This window comes from Sinocyclocheilus anshuiensis, unplaced genomic scaffold (assembly GCF_001515605.1).
Source record: "Sinocyclocheilus anshuiensis isolate Anshui unplaced genomic scaffold, SAMN03320099.WGS_v1.1 scaffold308, whole genome shotgun sequence".
In the NCBI taxonomy this organism is placed as follows: domain Eukaryota; kingdom Metazoa; phylum Chordata; class Actinopteri; order Cypriniformes; family Cyprinidae; genus Sinocyclocheilus; species Sinocyclocheilus anshuiensis.
The window spans coordinates 1,737,196-1,761,673 of record NW_015558619.1 but is presented as its reverse complement, the minus strand read 5'-3'; the positions used below and the strand labels follow the sequence as shown (position 1 = coordinate 1,761,673).

General features: G+C 32.8%; 1 pseudogene; it reads left to right on the top strand.

Moving 5' to 3' along the window:
* The window catches only part of LOC107680472 (spectrin beta chain, non-erythrocytic 1-like), a 115,147-nt pseudogene that overhangs the window by 58,001 nt on the left and 32,668 nt on the right, over positions 1-24,478 (top strand).

Sequence of the window (24,478 nt, the reverse complement as noted above, 5' to 3'; positions counted from 1 at the left end):
CTGCTGAAGCGTGGCATTGATCATTGTCTCTCTGTAACACTGGAGGAACTGTGAGTTTTCCTGGTTGCCACAACAGGAATGTCATCCCTTAAAATGAGGCATGATAAACATGCATCCGCTTCCCTCCTGCTTTGTTTGTTTAAACGGCAGAAATGTAAGAAATGATGAGCCGTGTGCTCATCTCTGTGAATGTACTGATGTTTTGAGGCAACTAGAAACCAAAAGAGTGTGTGTATATATTATTTACATTATTTTATTATCGGATTAATATAAATATCTTCATAAATTAAAAAACAATATTTTATTTTATATATCTGTAATCAACTATAAATATAGAAAAGGGCAAATTATATAAATTATTTTATATGACCTATATTATTTATTAGTGCTGTCAAATGATTAATCGCGATTAATCGAATACAAAATAAAAGGTTACATTTTATGATATATACAGTTTATATTATAATGTAATGTATATATAATTTAATTCCTCCTCTGAAACAATTTTTAACCCATATTTCACCCAAGTTGCAATTAAAACCCAAAAGATAAAATCAAGCCCTGCAATATTTGCCACTCAACATTCTGTTCACCCAAAAATACATCACAATGTTGTCTTTATGAGTTCCCTGTTTTACGCCGCATGTGTTTTTCATCAGCGCGCGCATAAACTGGCTCTAAAATGTTAGAAACTTTCAACATCTTTATTATTTTTGCCCTCATATACTCGGACTCGGTGTTGTGGTTTTAAGCAGAAGTGTTGAAACTGTAGGTTTATTTGCGAGCCGCATGTTGAGGCCAGAGCTGAATGCGATACTGTGACCTCAGAGACCTGTCCACTCCGCAGCGCACAGGAAGTCTTAGGAATTCCTTTCTGCTGACGCTCACGCCACAGGAAGCAGATAAATCAGACGGGGAAGAGGAAGCCACCCATGGACTAGCTCTCTTGGTCCTTCCAAGCCAGCATCTCTCATTGCATGGTGTTTTGTGTTTCAGGATGTCTTTTATCATCTGCAGCGGAGTAGAACAGCTTTCATATGAAAAGCTGATCTCACTTATCTCTGACCCCATGTTTGACCTTCTCGTCTTTCCGTATGGAACTGTTTCGCTCGTGTTGCACAACTCCAAATCCCAGAGCCAGCGTCATTTTCAGGAGATTTAGTAATAGAAGTGATGGGAAGAATGCTGTGCTCTGGACTTTTTCATCTCATTTGGAATTCACATTCAGACACTGCTGTACCGAGTCCAAATCATATTTTATAATAATCACTTTTGTGTGCTTTCAGGGTTGGATGAACCTGTTTAGGAATATAGATGGGCGCTTTTCCTGACATTGACTTAAATAATGGATATATACTACTGTTCGAAAGTTTAAAATTGATACTTTTATTCAGCTAGGACATATGAAATTAAACAGAGGTAATGGTAACAACATTTAAAATTATACAAAGGATTTCTAATTCAAATAAATGCTGTTTTTGTAACTTTCTATTCATCAAAGAATCCTGAATAAAAATGTATCACGGTTTTCACAAAAAAATACGTTTCTTAAGCAGCAAATCAGCATATTAGAGTGATTTCTGAAAGATCATGTGACACTGAAGACTGGAGTAATGATGCTGAAAATTCAACTTTGATCACAGAAATAAATTACATTTTACGATATATTCACATAGAAAATGGTTATTTTAAATTGCAATAATATTTAAAATTTTTACCGTATTTTTGATCAAATAAATGCAGCCTCGTGTGCAAAATACATTAAAATATCAAAAACATCAGTAGTGTACATGTAAATTCCTCAAATCCATGTGTGATTTTGCAAGATCTGCTTTTTGTTCTTGATAGTTTTTTTCCTCTGCAAATACAGACAATGCTATCTGCGTGTTGCAGGACAGGGTGTGGTGTGGTTTGTTTTGAGGTCAGCAAACAAAGATTTTGAGGATGCAGGAAACGCCAATAAATCAACAATCCCTGAACTCTCACAACCCGAGTTCCTCCAGCCCCGATTTCACTATTACTGTTCTAATCAATCTGAGCAGAATTTACAGACTTAACGGTGGACTTTTTGACCTTTCAGACCCCCCAGTTGAATATAATAGTGAGTTTTGCAGTTCCGAAAGTGTAAAACTCTTAGTTTAGTTTAGCCAGATTGACTCATTTTCTATTCAGTAACAACCCTTGAAAACGTAGCGTGACGGTGGTGCTTATATTTCTAATAGTGCAGGTGAATGCAAAGGAGAATTCAACCTACACAGTGTTTCCAATGTTCTCATTATGGGAACCTTATATGCGTATGCTGTCACAATAGTGGCTAATATGACCTCCTGACCTGATCGGCCATCCAGACTGCAGTATTGATTTATCTAAACAGGCTGTGCAGATTCACTCTCAATGTCAGCTGTCATTCAGTTGACTTTGCCATTGCCCTCAAAATGTATTAAATCGCATTTTACGGTTCATTTTTTAACTAAGGACATTTGTACACACTCTGCTTCTAGGTGTTATTAGCAGCGGCGTATTAAACTGCAATTTATATTCAAGCTAGCAGGTATTTAAGAGGGCATAGACACTGTTAGATGAGCTACGGTTGATGAATTTATAATACATTTACAATAAACGACAATGTTGAGAATCGCCATTGAGAGATTTAAAAAAATGACATCACAGTAAAGGGAGTAAAAATGTGCCTAATTGTCATGAAAATAATGTAAAAATGCAAAAATACTTAATGGTCATAAAAATTTACAAATTTTATTTAATTAAAATTGGTCATTTTTGTTATGCAAAATGGTTTTAGTTTATTTTATTAAAATAATGTATATTTTATTGTATTTTTTGTTTTGCATTGTTTTCATTATTGCACATTATTTTCATAACAGTACATTCATCCTAAAAAAGTATTGGACTTCTAATTTATTTAATTAACTTTTTAGCCCTAACCCTAACCCTTAATGTGTTTATTTTATACAAAATATTTTTATTTAATTTGCAGTGGAGTATTATATAGCCAATTATATTCAAGCTACTAGGTATTTATAGCGCATAAATAGTATAAATTACAATATTGATAATCCATAACAAGATTGAAAAAAATGTTTTTAATTTAATTTAATTTAATTTTTATTTTATTTATTTTTATTTTTTTTATTTTATAAAAGCATATTCAGGACCTAGCATGTTTGCATTGTTTTCATTATTTTACATATTTTTATTACATATTACATATTTTTATAATAATTAACCGCAGTAAAAATTACAGTATTGAGAATTGCCATTGAGAATTGTTTAAAAATAAAAGCAAAATAAAAGTAAAATAGTATACAGTAATAGGCACCTGCAAAAGGTTCTTAATTATCATGAAAATAATTTCACAATCCATAAATTTGAATGGTCCTAAAAATTATTGAATTTTAATTTACTCATTTTGTCATTTTATTTTTTATTTCATCATTTTTATTATATAAATTGTATTTCATTTTCAGCACTGTATTATATAGCCATTTATATTGAAGCTACCCGATCTTTAAGAGGGCATAAACAATCTGGATGTGTTAGATGAGCTGTGTTTGATGAATTTATAACATATCCATTCATTTAAAACCAGATTTAGCCGCTCTGCTCAGTGTTTTGGGCCGCGGGTCATGTTTACCCAACTCTCAGTCCAGATGCTGCTGCATTCCTGCAGCCTTCCCTGTGCTTTCTGCCGGGCCGAGGGGAGGAACACTGCCGCCATTGTTTGCCCTACCCACAGTCCTCTGGGAGGATCCGCAGGCCCGGCTAATATGTAGCGTTCAGTGGCATTGGCTGCGATGTTATCGGCTCACAGTGCAGCCACAGTTCAGCGGCACGTCACACCGAGCGGAGGAGGCAGCTGGTAAAGTCAGACACAGGTCGTAACCAGGTCGTCTGAAAGAGAAAGTACTGATCTTTTTAACGTCCTGAGTGTTTCTCCTACACATTTGGTCACTTATTTGAAGATCTTGAGATGCTCAGCTTTTCAAATCAGACGTTCGAACAAAGAAATCGCAATTTTTTCAATGAAAGTGATGTCAGTAATTTTTGAATAATTAATTCAAATGCATTTAGATTTGTATTTGATTTAAATTATTTTGTCACAATGCAAACATTCTTAATGGTCATAAAAAATTAATTAAAGAATGCATATTCGTCATACAAAATATTTTTGTTTTATTTAATTTTATATTAGCAGCAGAGTAATTATATAGCACTCATTTTTAAATGATTTATTTTATTAAAATGCATTGTTAATTGTTATTTTATTTTATTTATTTTGTCACAATGCAAACATTCTTAATGGTCCTAAAAATGTATTTTAAAAATACAATTATTATTAAAAATGCATTTTCATGCTATAAAATATTTCAAAAAAATAACACATTTTATTTTAATTAAAATGCATTTCCAATATACAAAATATATTCAAAAAATAATATGTTTAAGCAGAGAAAGGAACAAAAGTTATCAGTTTTTCCTGCTGACTGTGTTGAAATATGTCGTTTTTCCCTGTCCAGGAAAAACCTGCATTCTGAAATGTTGTGGTTTGGATTGAGTTTATAAATGTGATTTGCATGTGTATCTGAACCCAGAGGAAAAGTGTGTTATTCGGAGTTTGATCTTTAACAGTTCAGAAGATTTAATGAATCATTCAGGTATCTTTGTCTCAGATGTTTTTACAGATGCAGATAAATCACTAGTTGTCATCCAGTAAGAGTTTAGAGACAAACATCTCAGCCTGCTGTCTATGAGAAACAGTTGAGATATTAATGAGATCTCATTTGAGGTCTTTCATTGTTTGCTGCATTTTAACAGAAGAAATCCCTCAGATGTCTGATGTATAGGAGTGTGTATGAAGCTTGACAGGAGAGACGATGGTTCGATGTAAGATTTGCTTTCATAGCTGTTCTGTCGTCTTTGGAGAAATCAGTCATCAGTGCTGCACATGCTGTTCAAGTGTGTTTCTCATCGTCTATAATGCACTCACTCACTCACACATATACACTCAGTGTTGTGAGCAGAAAGGACACAGTCCAGCATGACGGTTCTCAGCAGAGAACGTGGCCTGCTCATATTCCACCCTCGGATCAGAAGAAAGGAACGAGAAATCATTCATATATATAAATAAGGAATGTTTTGCATGAAGAAAATTAGGTATATTTTAGCACCCGACATGTTTTACGTTGTTTTCATTATTTTCAATTTAAGCACATTTACCCTGGTGAAAATTACAGTAATTATTAAAAAATAAAAGCTCTAAAGTAAAATTACATTTTTGCATCTGGGAGAGAAAATTTGCTTAATTGTCATTAAAAAAGTGCAAAAATTCTTAACGCTCCTAAAAATGTTTTATTTAATAAAAATTCATTTTCATTATACAAAATTTATTTATTTTATTTTATAGTATATATATATATATATATATATATATATAACAATTAAGCACATTCACCAGTAAAATTTAAAATGTACAATATTGAGAATTATTCAAATACATAAGCTCAAAATTAAAATTATATTACAGTAATGAGCAGCTGGGAGTGAGAAAGTTCTTAATTATCATGAAAATAATTTCACAATGCAAATATTTTCAATCATCCTAAAAAATAGATTGATTTCATTATCATTTATTTTCATTATACAAAATGTATTTTTTGTTTTGTTGTGTTTTTTGTTTTGTTTTGTGGCCTGACATATTTTGCATTGTTTTTATTATTTTTATAACAGGTACGCACATTCACCCTGGTAAAAATTACAATATTGTGTATCGAATTTGTAATTATTCAGAAATAAATTGAAAATGTAAAAGCTTGAAAGTAAAATGCCATCACAGTAATCATCAGCTGGGGGTGGAAAGTGCTTAATCATCATGAAAATAAAGTCAATGCAAGAATTCTTAATGGTCCTCCTAAACAAATGATTAATTTCAATTTATTTAATCATCTTTTTTTAAATCAATTTCATTATACAATATTTTATTTTAGTTTCTTTTAATTTTTAAATTTGTATTTTTTAAACATTTATTTCATTTATTGTCCTGAACAATTTATTAATTTACATTTATGTAATCATCTTTTTAAAATTAATTTCATTATACAATATTTTATTTTAGTTTGTTTTAATTTTTAAATTTGTATTTTTTAAACATTTATTTCATTTATTGTCCTGAACAATTTATTAATTTACATTTATGTAATCATCTTTTTAAAATTAATTTCATTATACAAAACTTTATTTTAGTTTGTTTTAATTTTTTAATTTGTATTTTTAAAAATGTATTATATTTTATTTATTGTCCTAAACAATTTATTAATTTATATTTATGTAATCATCTTTTTAAAATTAATTTCATTATACAACATTTTATTTTAGTTTGTTTTAATTTTTACATTTGTATTTTTTAAATATTTATTTTATTTTATTTCATTTTGTTGTCCTAATCAATTTATTAATTTACATTTATGTAATCATCTTTTTTTAAAAATCAATTTCATTATACATATTTAATTTCAATTTCATTTTATTTAATTTCAATTTCAAATGTTTGTGTGAGATTCACCCAGGGTGAGCCACAGGTCTTTAAACGGTCCCAGCTGTGGATGCGTTTGGCCTCTGTCCTGCTTGATGGGCAGATGTTGCTCTTCCTCTGTTTGGGGTCAGGCTGTCACACACCACCTCTCCCTTCATTCTCTCTCGCCTCACGTTCTGTCCAGCGGTCCGCTCTCAGACGGACCCTCGCTCATCCTGTCGTCTTTAGCGCACAGGGGTCGACCAGGAAAAAACGCCGCAACAATTGAATCAGACACTTACGTCTGTGTGAAGACAAGGAATGCAATAACAGGAAAATTGGGAGGATTATAAATAAAGAGCTGCATTTGAACTGCTCACCCGTGGGCGGAGCATAAATAAACACACCGCCGCCCCTTTGTCTGCCTCGCATTGTTTGCTGCGCTTGATTGGTGGGGAAACCGTCTGCTCGCACATGAATTATGGGATAATGGTTTAAAAGGCCAAAAGAAGACTTGGCAGGGAGAAGGACTGGGTTGCGACACAGTTGAGTGTGTGGCTTCACGCAGACCATTTGAAACTCATTTGATTCTTCATAGAAAAACAGTCATTAGTATTTGGGAATGTTTTTGGGGGAAATGTTGCAATGTTTGTGGATCATTACAACAGCCTCATTTCTTTCTAGAAGATCTAGTTCATACCAGTCTAAATATAGCACATATACAACATAGTTCAGCTGTGAAATCTGTTGGCAAACAATTTATTACTTTTATTATGGCAAATCATGGTTCTGAGGATACTTTTTTTATTATTATTATTGTTACATTGATTGGTAACCATAAATAGCATACAGTTAAATAACTATATTACCTGGAAAATGATAAAAAATTGTTTATCATGGGAAATTATTATTGTTATCATTATTGATTTAAGAATAGTTTTATTGAAATTATAATTTAAATTGTTTTTATATTAAATCCTTTGTATTAAAATTAAAATACATTTTAGATAAGTGTATTCTTCTTTATTAATTGAATATATTACAAATCTTATTTTATTTAAATTGCTATTAAAATTATATTTTTGTATTAAATAGGTTTGAAACAAAATGAATTAAAAATAATTTTAGATAAGTGTATTATCATCATCATCATCCATCATTGCAGAAGTATAGAAGTATTTAAACATTTTATTTAAACTGTTACTGAAATTCTATTTTGTTAAATAATTTTGTATTAAAATACAAAATTGTAAACAAATTTTAGGTCATTTTATTACTATTATAAAAGTATTAAAATAATATTTTATTTAAATCATTATTTGAATTCTATTTTTATATTACATAACTCTTTATTAAAATTAAATTTTTATTAAATAAATGATTTTAGATAGGCCTAAGTGAATTTATTGTTATTATAAAAGTATTAAAATTATATTATTGAAATTAGTCTTATATTAAATAATTTTGTATTAAATTAAATTTTAGATAATTGTATTATTTTTATTATTATAAAAGTAGTAAAAATAAATAGTATTTATGATACTATTCATTAACTTCTGGTCATTGTTGTAGTTTATAAAACGGATAGTTCCGGTGCTTGATTCTGATTGGCTGAGCCATTCGAAGCTGTTGTAAATTACTCTACAAACACACACCTTTGTTTACTTCTGTGTGTCGCTCTGCAACCACTTTGTTGGAACCACAACTGATTCTGAGGAGCTACATTGTTTGGTGGAAGAATACTGTTTTTATTAATATCATTACACTTTATTTGCTCTGTTTTATTTTGTGAAACCTTACTACGTATATGGAATAACCGTTTTATAAAAGCAATAAACCCAGTGAAGCCGTGGTTTACAGTGAATTTATAACAGCTAACAGCAGGATTTAACAATGCCCCTTAGCTGTTATAAATTCATTGTAAACCACGGCTTCTTGGGGCTTATTGCTTTATTATAATACTGGTGTTGCTGCAGTTCACTCCAGGTCGTGTGTTAGGAGTGATTTTCCCACTATTAGGTGCACAGCGCTTAATAACAGCTATTAACCGTGGTAGAAAGCATTGTTATTGGGAGTTAATTTCGGAGCGCTAAGCGTCTTTATTGTCGTCCTGCAGACGAGCGAGAGGCCGTGCAGAAGAAGACCTTCACTAAATGGGTGAACTCACACCTGTCTCGCGTGTCCTGCCGGATCACGGATCTCTACATGGACCTGCGGGATGGACGGATGCTCATCAAGCTGCTGGAGGTTCTGTCCGGCGAGAGACTGGTGAGTTTGGCTGGTGATGTCATCGGCAGGGGGCGGGGCCAGCGTGCCCATATTTGGGCGTGTGTTATTATGCTGTCATTCTCGGTCTCTGACGTCTGTTTCGTGTGACTTTGATGGCGGCTTGTGCTGAGTCAAATCCGGTAATCACTCAGATAACTGTGTTTGGTTTCACGACCCCAGTGGTTTTGCTTTCACTCAGCCGATTAACCATGTGCGTCATCTAATTGCCTGAAACTGCTCTTTCCTCTCCAGCAAGCGCAGACTTTGGAGAAAATAGGCTGTTAAAACTCCAGCTTTAGGAGTGCATTACTCTTATCATCTGCTTACAAAAACACAGATGGAAACCGTGTGGAATCTGCGATCAGATCACAACATAAAGATAATGAGTGAGAGCGTTGAGAAGGATGAAGCTCATGTCCAGCTCATATTTCACAACAAAATAAAAATACAAAAATAGACTTTGCATGAAGAAAATCACGCCATTTTAGGACCATTGCTGACAATGCCAAAAATCATAATGTAATTCTCCATTAAGTGACAATAATTTCTATAATGTCAAATATTGTGATGTAATTGAATTATGAATATGTTACAATTAACAAAAACAATTAGGCTACATACTTTTTTTTGCCCCTACAGGTTTTAATTTTGGGCACTATTATTGTCTCTTTGTCATTAACATATCGTAAAAAATATTATTTAAAGTATATAATTTTGTATGTATGTTTTGGTAATATCCAGTGTTGTTTTAGGATTATTTATATACTGTTATAGCATTTATAAATATTTAGAATGAACTTTTGTTTTTATGTTTTCAGTTTTAATTTTAATTTAGTAATTTTATTTTTATTTGTTTTTTTTTATTCTGTTTAACTGTATTTTATTAAAATTTTAGCTTTTATTCATTTTACTACTTCGACTTATTTAATTTAGTTGCCAAGGCGACATTTCTAATTTTCATTAGTTTTTAATCTAATATTTATATTTTATTTCAGCTTTGTTTGAGAATCATAATGGCAAATAATGATGATTACAAATAACAACAAAGACAACATCCAGATATATTAGTTATTTAAATGTATTTATTTATTTCTAAAAATATTTTTAATATAATATTTATTTTCAATATATTTAATGCATATTTACTATTTAATTTCTCTTACTTTACATTATAACACTTTTCCCTACGCATTATAGCACTTTACTGTTAGTTGTATTATTTATTTATATGTATATGTTTATTTATTTAAACTCAAATGTCTAATGCATCCAGATATATTGCTGATGAGAATTGACCTAAACATGTTCTCAGTGAGATTTTGATAGAGTAAGATTAATATCATCTGTAAGTTTCCAGGCCTTCATTCCAGACGTCTCGTCCTTCAGAGCTGATCCACAGTTAAACTCAAACGTCTGTGTCAACAGGTCGTGACCTCTGTGTTTGAAGCACAGTTCTGGGTCGTCAGTTAAATCATCTTAACAGGGCTGAGACTGATAAGATGCTGAATACATGAAAAACATTTGACCAAAAAGCTTGTATTTCTGTCCTGAATAACAATAACATTAGGGCTGTTTTGATCCAGAAGAGATGCATAAAAAATGCATAGTTTTTAGTAAGGGAACAAAACTTTGCACATGTTGTAACACCGTCAAAATACACATTATTTCATTTTTCTGATTTTTTTACATATATTTTTTAAAAGATTAAAAAGTGTTTAAATGGGTCATTTTGGACCCGGGTATGTATGAAATACCATTAGGTGTCAAAAGTACTTTCTGTAAAATGATCTATGAAGTTATATTAGTGTCAAAAAACCTTTGTAAAATATATTTTGCATTTTCTTCATATTTGACACTCTTGGAACTGTTTTATTTGATAAACATGAATATGTACGCCTATTGACAAATCCATTGCAGCATGAAAAATTCATCATCAAAGTTTATGTAAATACAATTTATTTAGTCAAAAACAAGTAATATTTATGCTGTTTTAATGTTTTTTTTGTTAGAAGTAAATATGTAGGTTTTATAAATTTGGACTGTTTTTGGGCAATCATGAGTTAAATTTAAGTGAATTCCATTTATTCCAGTGGGATTAATACGGGTAAATCTTAAATTATAGGTTCTTATAAATTTAATACAATGATGTACTTAAAAAAAATAATTCTCATAAATATTGAAAATATATATAAATATTTTGAATCAGTGTAGTTCATGTGTAATTAGAAATTTCAAAGAATTTCTCTGCTTTTTTTAATTAATAAATAAGGGATAAGTACAATAATAACATGGTAACATTCATTCAGCTACATATTCAGAAGTTGCTGATCAGATACAATATGGTTTTAGATTAAAAAAAAATATTAAGTTATGACTTTAATAAAATGATTCCTACCAAAAAGTAGTTTGCAGATTTTGAATGCATTGTGAAGGTTGAGTAATGTTTACTAGATCATTAACAGCAGCCTCCGCACATGACTCTATAGGGAATCTGATTTACAGAAAGCATGTTAGCAGCACCTTTTTAGTACAGTCAATTTTTAAACATTTTTTTAGGTTATGGATGGTTTATGTTAATATATGATATAATACAATTTCAGGATAGCGTACAGACATTTGTCTCATTCAAAAAAAAAAAACAGAATTGTATATAGATTATAGTATACATACAAATTTAGAGTAGTAAAAAATGTTGCTTATTACTTCCTTGTCACTCTTTTCTGCTGTTTCAAGGGTTTTGTCTGGATATTCAGTAAGGCTTTGTCCTCAGTGAACAGAAATGATTGTAATTTGGATTTTATCAGACACCTCTGGGTCTGGGCTTTCATCTGTGATCTGATCGTGTGATTGGCTAATTGGACAATCACTCGAGCTTTTACAGAAATCGCAGTAAAAGGCAGAGCAGCTTTACTGATGCAGCCGCCCAATAGAAAACTGCTGATGTCATGCCTTGCACCGCAGTGTGTGTGTGTGTGTGTGTGTGTGTGTGTGTGTGAGGTCCTCTCACCCGCTCTAAGAGGAACGTACCACCTTCACGTCTCAGAGGGATGGATATGCACCCCTCGTTCTGCTCCGCTGCCCCGCAGCTCATTACTGAAATGCTGTCACTTCACCTTAAGCGCGTCTGCTGAGGATCAGCTGCTGATTGAGCCGTCTCTCTAAGCGTGATGGGATAGCCAGTCCTCCAGAGACGTGGGCCGCTCGACCCCTGCTCTCAAGCTCATCCATTTTTTCACACAGCAGCTTTCTCCAGATTATAAATAATGTATTGTATGTATATTTAGAAATCAAAAATATAGTGAAAACGACTATATGCAGTGTTACAGCAGCTTTCTCCAGCCACACCTCAGTTCAGAGTCTCCTCATAAACATCACCCGAAGCACAACGCTGTTTTACAACCCGCTTACTCATTTACCCATTTCTACGTGACCTAAAAACAAAAGAGCTCCAGGAAACTTCATGCATATCTAAGTTATTTTAAAGAGTTCTGAAGAACTGTGGTCACTCTGGTCTTCTTCACTCGGCCTTAATGTAAAAAATAGGACGTTCCCTCCTGAGGCTTTTAATATATCATATCATTTGACACATAGCTTTTCCTGTGAGACCTTCTTTCCTTCCCAAATGTGTCAGAAAGAAAAATAGCCACTGAACCTGTCTGCAGGAGCGACGGGAACAAAAGCCACTGCATCATTAACTCGTGCTGCGCTGAGTCTGACGGCTCGAGTTACTGGTTTCTGCATGCTGTGGATATCGCTGTTAACCCTTACCGCACTCAGATAAAGATGCATTAGGAAATGAGCATGCATGCATGTTATAAAGCAGTATAATTCACACACACGTTATGATCTCTGCGCAGCCCAAGCCGACGAAGGGCCGCATGCGAATCCACTGTCTGGAGAACGTGGACAAGGCCCTGCAGTTCCTCAAGGAGCAGCGCGTGCATCTGGAGAACATGGGGTCACATGATATCGTGGACGGAAACCACCGACTCACGCTCGGACTCATCTGGACCATCATCCTCCGCTTCCAGGTACAGCATCTTCTGGATGCTACAGACCCCTCAAATGTGCATGTGAAGGACGTCCAGCCTAAAATTTCAAAGGCAGCTGCATATTTTCATGCATAACGACAGTTTATACTGTGAAAATTTGATATTGTAAATGCATATAAAATATTATTTGGAAATGTTAAGTTTCTTTTACTTTATAACACCTTTTCCCCTCTACTAACTGTACTACTGTACACTAGGATGTGTTATTTATTTATATTTATCATTATTTTTTATTTAATTTTTTTAAATGAATTTGAATCACATTTTATTAATTAGAAAATAGAAAACAGAAAATATTTGGTTTCTATTACTTAACAATCTAACGCTTTTTTCCTAATCAGTATAATGCTGTATAAAAAGTAAAAAGTGAAAGTACTGTATTATTTATTTATATGCATATTTAAACCAACTTTTTATTTTTTAGTCACATTTTTTTTAATTTTCATTTGAAAGTATTTTATTCCTATTACATACTATAGTGCTGTACTATTAGATGTATTATTTTTTATATTTATATATGTATTTATTTAAATTAAACATTTTTTTTTTTTTTATTTTAGCACATTTTTGTATTTTTGAACTTTTATAAAAAATAAATAGGAAAATATTCCGTTTCTGTTACTTTACATTATAACACTTTCATACTCACTATAGTACTGTACTGTTATATTTTTTATTCATGTATGTATTTATTTAAATCCATTTTTATTCATTTCTTTTTTTTTTTACATCGAAAATAATTTTTTCCCTACTCGCTATAGTACTGTAATGTTAGATGTATTATTTATTTACATTTATATATTTATTTAAGCCAAATTTGAATGAATTTATTTAACTTTTAAATTGATTTGAACCATTTTTTTTTAAATCCCGTTATTATTGTTGTTTGAAAACCCCTGCCCTAATAGCATCACATTTCAATCACATTATGGTCAAAGCAATGCACAAAAAGTCCATTATGTTTACAGATCCAAGACATCAGCGTAGAGACAGAAGACAATAAAGAGAAACGCTCAGCCAAGGACGCGCTGCTCCTGTGGTGCCAGATGAAGACCGCAGGGTGAGTGGACGTCCAGAATAAAGACACACACGTGCTCGAGTCCTTGATGTCTGACAGCTCTGCTTTGTGTTTCACAGCTATCCCAACGTCAACATCCACAACTTCACCACCAGCTGGCGTGATGGAATGGCTTTCAACGCCCTCATTCACAAACACAGGTAACAGCTCCAGTTCACCTGCATCAAAAGTTCTGCTTTGCAAACTTAATCTGCTTCATTCTCAATGCTTGCCATGTTTCCAGGCCAGACCTGATTGATTTCGACAGACTGAAGAAGTCCAACGCTCACTACAACCTGCAGAACGCCTTCAACCTGGCGGAGCAGCACCTGGGGCTCACCAAACTCCTGGACCCAGAAGGTAAGAGCCCACCGTGCTTCTACATCTCCAGACCTCATCATGAAATACACAATAGCACGCTGTCTTTTGTTGCAGATATCAGCGTAGACCATCCCGACGAGAAGTCTGTCATCACTTATGTCGTCACATACTACCATTATTTCTCTAAGATGAAGGCGCTGAAGGTGGAGGGCAAGCGTATCGGAAAGGTCTGAGTCTGCAAAACACCTGCATGACTAGAAAGTTCTCTGTTTTCTATGAAAGAGCATTTAGAAACTGATTATTTCATGCTTATGCATGCCATTTATTTATCAGTAATGTAAGATTGTAAGTTTAAATATTGCTATTAAAATAACATAAATCATATTGAAATAAAACATTTAATTGATAAATAAAATGTAAACAAAAAAGTAAATACCTCAATAATAAAATTTATTCATTCCTATTTAAAATGTAACTTGTAATGGTGTCATCTTAATAATTACACATTTTCAACTGGTCTTTTGTCTTACATCTGTTTATTAATAAATAAATATCACACATAAGGCTGAAATAGCAAGTTTATGCATATTATTTATTCATTATTTATCAGTTTTGTAAGAAATTTACGTTTTTTAAAATAATTATTTTTGTAAATAAAAATTTATAAATTAATAAATTCCTATTTGAGATGTAATCATGGCCTTATCTTAATAATTACATACCTGAACTGCAGTTGGTCTTACATCTGTTTATTGACTGATTATTTCAGTGCTATTAATTATTTATGTATCTTATTGATTATTGATTATGATTATTAATTAATCAGTTGTGTAAGAAATGTAAGTTTAAATATTTAGATTAAAATAAATAAATAATTAAAATAATTTACATTTCAATTTAAACAAATAAATTCCTATTTGAGATCTTAATATGTACATACTTGAATTGCAAATCTTAGAATCATAAATCTGTTTATTGACAGATTATTTCAGTCTTATGCACGGTATTTATTTATTTATTTTAATAGGACTAATTTATTTTATGAAATAGTACTTTTTCATTCAAATATTGCTATTAAAATAAATTAATTAATTAATTATCGATAAGTTAATTATAAATACATCTGTTTACTTTCTGAACTGTAATAGGTTTAGTCTTTGTTGCATATTTTGAATCGTTTATAGCCACGTGGTATGCCACATTATGTGGTGATTCTTGTACGCGTTCAACTGAAGATGTGGTAAAATGTCGATAAATGATGGTGATATGGCATTTAATATACAGATCTGAAAACCACAACTTACCTAAAGCTTGATCTTTAACTGTTGTTTAGCTGCCATGCAACTTGTATCTCCTCTGGGAAACGCAACTGACGTAAAATCTCTTCACTAGGTGCTCGACAACGCCATCGAGACGGAGAAGATGATCGAGAAATATGAATCTCTGGCGTCTGATCTGCTGGAGTGGATTGAGCAAACCATCATCATCCTCAACAACCGCAAGTTTGCAAACTCTCTGGTTGGAGTCCAGCAGCAGCTCCAGGCCTTCAACACTTACAGGACAGTAGAGAAACCGCCCAAGTGAGTCTCTGCCAGAAACATGCAACACATTACAATACACCTGACATGAACTGAATTTCACTTTCAACGCTTTCTCCACAGATTCACTGAGAAAGGCAACCTGGAAGTGCTTCTGTTCACCATCCAGAGCAAGATGAGGGCCAACAACCAGAAAGTGTACATGCCACGAGAGGGCAAACTCATCTCAGACATCAACAAGGTGAGATTGTCATTTAGGAGCTGCACGTGGTGTTTTCAGTGGTGCTTTGAACCCAGTAGGATTCATTATTTATCCACTTACAAATAAATGTGCTTCCTTTGATGCATATTGTAAGGGTAAAACTGTAATACAACCCCAGTATGTTTAGTAATTGCACTGTTTTATATTTAGACATTTACTTCATTTATTCATACATTTATTTACAAAAAAAAGTTTATTTACATTTCATTATTTATTTATTAGCTGCAAGTTGTGTTTGAGCTGGCTAGGATTCATTATTTATTTACGTACAAATAAATACCATGGTATTATTACCTTGGTATTTTCCTTATTTTGGTGTATTTTGTGAGGGTAAAAATATGGTACAATCACAGTATTTTTTGTAATTAGATGGATTTTTGGATTTGATTTTTATTTTTTTTTATATATTATTTCCGGTTCTGTGATTAGTAGTAAATCTCCAGCACGTGCGTTCAGATGGAGCAGCATTTACTACACAGAGCCTTATTTCACTGACAAGTTACACAAAATTGTGTTCAAAATCACAGGCGATTCATTGCCGATTATGAACACAATTTTGTGTAGCTTGTCAGTGAACTACGGCTCTGTGTAGTAAATGCCGCTCCATCTGAACGCACGTGCTGGAGATTTACTACTAATCACAGAACTGGCTTTACTGACGAGATGCGCATGAAAATCGCATTCGATTTTTTGCACAGCCCTATCTGTCAGTGAAATGTGTTGGATGTGCAGCTGAAGCTGTGTTGTTGTCTCAGGCGTGGGAGCGTCTGGAGAAGGCGGAGCACGAGCGTGAGCTGGCGCTGAGGACCGAGCTGATTCGACAGGAGAAGCTGGAGCAGCTCGCCAGACGCTTCGACCGCAAGGCTGCCATGAGAGAGACCTGGCTAAGCGAGAACCAGCGCCTCGTTTCCCAGGTTCATTTCACTGCGCTTGCCGTATATACAAACACACCACTGCATTGTGGAAGACATCTCAGCCAGGATTTTATGCTATTTTCTGACCTCTGGTGGTCAAAGATTCAGATGACACAAAACACATTTTCTTGTGCACCATTTTATATTTTATACTTTCGCAGTTCCCTTGCAATATATTTAAAACATAGTTTATTAATATTTTAATAGGTATTATGAAATATTGGTTATTATTTATTTTGAATTAATATTATTTATACTTTTATTTATATACTTATTTTTTTATGAAAACAAAGTCTTTAAATTAATATTTTTTTTATAATTTTGCCACAATATATTATTTATTTATTTATTTATCTTTTAAACCATAGTTTTAATATTTATTTAGTTTGTGTTTTTAATTTAATATTTATTACAAATTATTGCTATTATTCATATATTTATATTATTGTTATATTATTTTATCTAATATTATTATTATTATTATTATATGAAAATATATTATATATAAAGCTCTAAATGAGCATTGTTCATAATTTTGCCACAAAAAATCTCTGCTTCCACTAAACATACATCCAAACAATAACTGAACAATGTTTATGAACTGTTATGAAAGATATTTATAATATATTTTAAAAAACATATTTTATTTATATTGTATTATTTATTATTGGTTATTATGCTGTTATTTTTTGCATTTATATATATATATTTTTTTTATTTTTTTATTTATTTTTTAATCCTTCAGACATTTTCCCTCTCTGAAAATCTCCCAAAATTTCATGAATTCACAAAAAAAAACAAAAACAAATGTGCAATAATGAATTGCAGATCCTAGAAGGTTCAAACTAGTAAAACAGTAATTTCTTTCAAATATTTATTTTCTTAACTTTCCCATTTCTTTTCCGTAGGACAATTTCGGATTCGACCTCCAGGCGGTCGAGGCAGCTACCAAAAAGCACGAAGCCATCGAGACGGACATCGCGGCGTACGAGGAGCGCGTGCTGGCGGTGGTGGCCGTGGCCAGAGAGCTGGAGACGGAGAACTACCACGACATCAAGCGCATCGCCGCGCGCAAAGACAACGTGCTGCGTCTGTGGGAGTATCTGCTGGAGCTGCTGAAAGCGCGCAGACAGCGGCTGGAGATGAACCTCGGCCTGCAGCGCGTCTTCCAGGAGATGCTCTACATCATGGATTGGATGGACGAGATGAAGGTGAGCGAGGAAGACGAGGATGGAGGAAGGAGAGGGAGCTGGTCGGGTTAAAAGCAAGAGGTCTAGATGAAAGCTAGAGAGATGCAGAGTAGCGCACAGAGAAATCAAATTTAAAAATAGATTCTAGCAATAGAAGTAGGTAAAAATTGTCCAGCTAAATTTTTAATGTGTTTAAAGATGTTGTGATTATTTGCTTTAGGTTTTATTAACCATAATATTTGCTTAGATTGACTATGCTCTATATGTTTTGGGTCCTATAGATGCAGTTCTGTTTTTGCAATAATAATAATCATAATTTTGAAACTCATTTGTTATTTTCCCTCGATAAATATATATATATATATATATATATATATTTTTAATGGGCTGCTCTGACCTATTAAAAGCTTTTTGTTGTGTTCTTTTGTCATTTTATTTTTTTATTTTTATTTCTTGTAAATATTCCGTTTTCCTATTTCGGTTTAATTTATTTTCATTTCAGTTTTAGTCATTTTAGTACTTCAGCTTAAACTTATTTGATTTCAGTTAGGCAGCATTTTTTTTTATTTTCAGTGTTTTATTTCAGGCTTATTTTAATTAACGAAAACCTTTTTTTAATAGTTTTAGTATTAGTTAACACTAAAAACATTGCCAGACATGGAATCATCAGGGTTATTATAATTAACTAAAAGTAAAACCATAAAACTATTTTCGTTACTTGAAATAAAATATTTTAATTGAAAAAAAAATGATTAATTAAATAAAAAAAACCTTTAAACATATTTTATTTTCGCTAATTGCAAAGACAGCATTTCTTTTTTTTATTTAGTTTATCTTGACATACTAAATAACTAAAACTGAACTAAAAATTAACGAAAACTATATAGACATAAAAAAAACTAAGAAAAATTACAAAAACACACAACAAAATTACAAAAATTTGAACTGAAAATTAAAACAACGAAAACAGAAAATATACGAATAAAAACTAATTCAAACTATTAATAAAATCTATGAGTATCTCAATTATACTAAAATAACACTGACTCTCAAATTTGTATGTTTTTTAAATGCTCCTCTGACCTGTTAAAATCCCAGTAGACCCATATTATTGAAGCTTTAACAATTCAATTCAAGTTTATTTGTATAGCGCTTTTCACGATGCAACTCGTTGCAAAGCAGCTTTACAGAAAATTCAAGTTTCTACATTATAGCTTATCAGTGGTGACTATCTCAAGGTGATATCCATATGGCAGAAATGTACAGTAAAAATCAAGCAGTTAGTTAATGTCATGTATTCAAACAGACGGTGAACACTATCAACAGCAATGATTATATGCTGCGATCAAAAAATCATCTGAGGTCCTCTGAGGGGTTGGCAGCATCTCTTTTAAGGGCTGGATCCAGACTGAAGCTTGTGTAAATCCTAGTTACATCCCGTGGCAGAAACAGAGGAGGTAATAGAAAGAAATTAGAGTAGCTGCTATAATTGAACCCATTGTGTTGCATATTTCGTAATGTTTAGAATATAACCCGATGGTTAAGCTTTTTTATGTTACATTTATTAGTTTAGCAGATGCTTTTATCCAAAGCGACTTACAAATGAGGAACATGACAATCAATGTATCATTAGAGCCGACAGAATTTGCGGCACACAGTGCCAAGCTTCAGTATAAACTAGATTAATGCATCAGCTTCAAACGGAAGTGAATGCTAATCTAAATGATGAAGTTGTACGTTGGATGTCCTGATCTGGTCTCCTGTCCTCCACAGATGCTGCTGCTGTCTCAGGATTACGGGAAGCATTTGCTGGGAGTGGAGGATCTGCTGCAGAAGCACGCTCTGGTGGAGGCCGACATCGGCATACAGGCCGACCGCGTCAAAGCCGTCAACACCAACGCACAGAAGCTTGCCGTGGATGAGGAGGGTAAGAAGAGCTCCTTAGTCTTTATTCCTTCAGAGACTGACTCTAGATATTTCTGGGCAATATTCATAGCAAAGAATCCATTCTTTCAGAATGACAATAAAAATAGGGCGACCAGGTTCGGTCTGCTAGAGTAGAATCTAACAGTCCAGAGTTCATGATTCAGTTTAGAGGTGTTTTTATATTAAGAGGAAGCATGCAGAGCTGGTCCAGGTTTGGTTTTGTTGGGAAATAACATGGAGTTTTAAAACTCTGATTTGCAGGCCAGGAAAAGTCAAGGAAATGTCATCAATTTTAACAGGCGTGGAAAAGTCATGAACATTTTTATAGTGAATATAAATTTCTCTGGTTATGCTACAAATGAAGTCCAAACCGCATTTGAGCTGCATTGAGCTGCTTTTTATTTGTGTGCACATATACAAAATACATTTTTTTTACATTTCTGCATTACAAGATTAGTTCCTGACATCAGCTTTAATGTATTGTTATAGTATTTATTAATATTTTGTATTCGCTTTTACTTTTATATTTTTAGTTTATTTATTTATTTATCATTTAGACCAGTTTATTTATATTTCAATATTTATTATGAATTTTGTTTTTATACATTTATATTAATATTATTTGATATATTATGATATATAATAAATGTTATATGAAAACAAACAGTTTTAATTTACATTTTCATCTGTTTATACATTTTCATTTCTTTATATGACTATATATATATATATATTATATACTGAAATTTAGTATATGTATTACATAAGCATATGAAATGGATTCATCCCCAGCAAACTCTATTAAATCATTTTAATATGACTTAAGCAGCACTACAATAGTCATTGAAATTCATTGTTCATAAAGGGTGGGAATCCTTTTTTCAAAAGCATATGGACTTATAATTCAAGAAACTCACTCTAGCCTACATAATAATAGTGAACCAGCTTATGAAGAATAAAAACAGAACTTCAGGTCAAAAGTGGCTAAAAGTGTCTTTAACCAACTGTCCTCTCCATCTGTTTCCCTATTTCCTTCTCTCTCAACTCTGCACTGAAAAAAATGGGTGTAGAAACAGTTTTTACCCAGAAATTTCACAAAGAAACGGTGTTAAACACATTAAATTTTAGAAAGCCTGAAAGAGTGTTTTCATGCAACATGCTTCAGTGTCCTGTTTTATACACAAGTTCAAAAAAATCATTTTTACAGTGTATTTATCTATTGTTTCTTGTAGGTTTTGGCGATAAATCGGTAACGATAATTATCATGATATAATTTTAAAACGATAAAATGATATGAAGAGTTCGATAAATGTTCGATAATGTTTATGCGCCAGAATAGGAACGAATGCCACATGGACCGTTTATCCGCTTGGATCAAAGTTTAACGGTAGCGCAGCGCAAGCTCACTAGAGCAGATGAATCTCGCTCACGCGACACTAAACAGCGCTGTGAGATCAAGCGCTTGAGTTCAGCGAACAACACAAATGACTCAGTGATTTTAAACAGCCAGATAAAACAGGAGAAACACTGTGTGCAACGAGACAGTCAGAAGACTTCTTAATCTACAAATCGCCATCATTTACCATAGATTTAATGTAGAAACACTAACTGCATCGTGGTATTGTGGCAGAAATGTGGGCTATTCATGTCGAATTTTATTATATTATTAAAGGAGTAATGGAATATAATTACAGTATTTTTTGTGATTAAGCTATAGCATGTGTGCATTTATACTGAATGTCTTTAGAATACTGTTTTTTATACAAATACCTAAAAACCATAGTTACATAGTTACATTTTTACCATAGTATTGAGGTGCTATGTGTGGTTTTAACTGTGATTATCATAATTTAAATGTATTCTACTATGGAAGACCAATGATTCATTCAAATAAAAAAAAATAACCATATAAAAATGAGGTTGCTACAATTTTTTAAAAATGAACAAAAATTTGCATCTGCATCCTAACTCGTGCTTCTACTACTACCAAATGTGCATTTCTAAAAGACAAAAAAAGTAATATTATTATTAATATTATCAGGCAACACAAACCTGTTTCTTGATTTTAAACAATATCACTCTTTAGAACATGCAGAAACTAAGAAATACATTTTTCTATTAAGATATTTATTTTGTTAAGGAAAATTAACAGTCTGGTTTCAACAACTTTCGCTTTGGAGCAAAAATCTGGCTTTAAACTTATATAAACTTAAATAAAGATTTGACATTTATCGTGATAATTATCGATATCGACTAGGGCTGTGACGATAAATCGATGCAGAATCGATTCGTGGATCGATTCTAAGATCTTCCGAATGCATCTCGATTCTCTCTTAAATCGATTCTGAGCTTAGATTTTAACAGCAGATGGCGCTCTACTCTTGTTTTTATCCGCACACTCAAATGCTGATGAAGAAGAGCGCTGAAGAGCGTTTGAGCATTCGGCTGAGTCTGTAATTTCACCTCGGCTCAGAATGCTTTTATGACGCGAGATTAATGTAAACACAGCCCACTGTGAACACCCTTGTAATTCGCTTCAACCTTTTCGAATTTTATGAATGAATGAATTATTTCTTCCACACTCTTAAAAATAAAGGTGCTTCAAAAGGTTCTTCAAGCGATGCCATAGAAGAATCATTTTTGGGTCCACAAATAACCATTCCGTCAAAGGTTCTTTTAAAGAACCATCTCTTTCTAACCTTTTTGTAATCTGAAGAACCTTCTTTCGCCACAAAGAAAAGAGTGTTTTCATGCAACATGCTTCAGTGTCCTGTTTTATACACAAGTTCAAAAAAATCATTTTTACAGTGTATTTATCTATTGTTTCTTGTAGGTTTTGGCGATAAATCGGTAACGATAATTATCATGATATAATTTTAAAACGATAAAATGATATGAAGCGTTCGATAAATGTTCGATAATGTTTATGCGCCAGAAGAGGAACGAATGCCACATGGACCGTTTATCCGCTTGGATCAAAGTTTAACGGTAGCGCAGCGCAAGCTCACTAGAGCAGATGAATCTCGCTCACGCGACACTAAACAGCGCTGTGAGATCAAGCGCTTGAGTTCAGCGAACAACACAAATGACTCAGTGATTTTAAACAGCCAGATAAAACAGGAGAAACACTGTGTGCAACGAGACAGTCAGAAGACTTCTTAATCTACAAATCGCCATCATTTACCATAGATTTAATGTAGAAACACTAACTGCATCGTGGTATTGTGGCAGAAATGTGGGCTATTCATGTCGAATTTTATTATATTATTAAAGGAGTAATGGAATATAATTACAGTATTTTTTGTGATTAAGCTATAGCATGTGTGCATTTATACTGAATGTCTTTAGAATACTGTTTTTTATACAAATACCTAAAAACCATAGTTACATAGTTACATTTTTACCATAGTATTGAGGTGCTATGTGTGGTTTTAACTGTGATTATCATAATTTAAATGTATTCTACTATGGAAGACCAATGATTCATTCAAATAAAAAAAAATAACCATATAAAAATGAGGTTGCTACAATTTTTTAAAAATGAACAAAAATTTGCCTAACTCGTGCAACTCGTGCTTCTACTACTACCAAATGTGCATTTCTAAAAGACAAAAAAAGTAATATTATTATCAGGCAAATCAGGCAACACAAACCTGTTTCTTGATTTTAAACAATATCACTCTTTAGAACATGCAGAAACTAAGAAATACATTTTTCTATTAAGATATTTATTTTGTTAAGGAAAATTAACAGTCTGGTTTCAACAACTTTCGCTTTGGAGCAAAAATCTGGCTTTAAACTTATATAAACTTAAATAAAGATTTGACATTTATCGTGATAATTATCGATATCGACTAGGGCTGTGACGATAAATCGATGCAGAATCGATTCGTGGATCGATTCTAAGATCTTCCGAATGCATCTCGATTCTCTCTTAAATCGATTCTGAGCTTAGATTTTAACAGCAGATGGCGCTCTACTCTTGTTTTTATCCGCACACTCAAATGCTGATGAAGAAGAGCGCTGAAGAGCGTTTGAGCATTCGGCTGAGTCTGTAATTTCACCTCGGCTCAGAATGCTTTTATGACGCGAGATTAATGTAAACACAGCCCACTGTGAACACCCTTGTAATTCGCTTCAACCTTTTCGAATTTTATGAATGAATGAATTATTTCTTCCACACTCTTAAAAATAAAGGTGCTTCAAAAGGTTCTTCAAGCGATGCCATAGAAGAATCATTTTTGGGTCCACAAATAACCATTCCGTCAAAGGTTCTTTTAAAGAACCATCTCTTTCTAACCTTTTTGTAATCTGAAGAACCTTCTTTCGCCACAAAGAACCTTTTGTGAAACGGAAAGGTTCTTCAGATGTTAAAGGTTCTTTATGGAACCATTTAGACAAAAAGGTTCTTCTATGGCATCGTG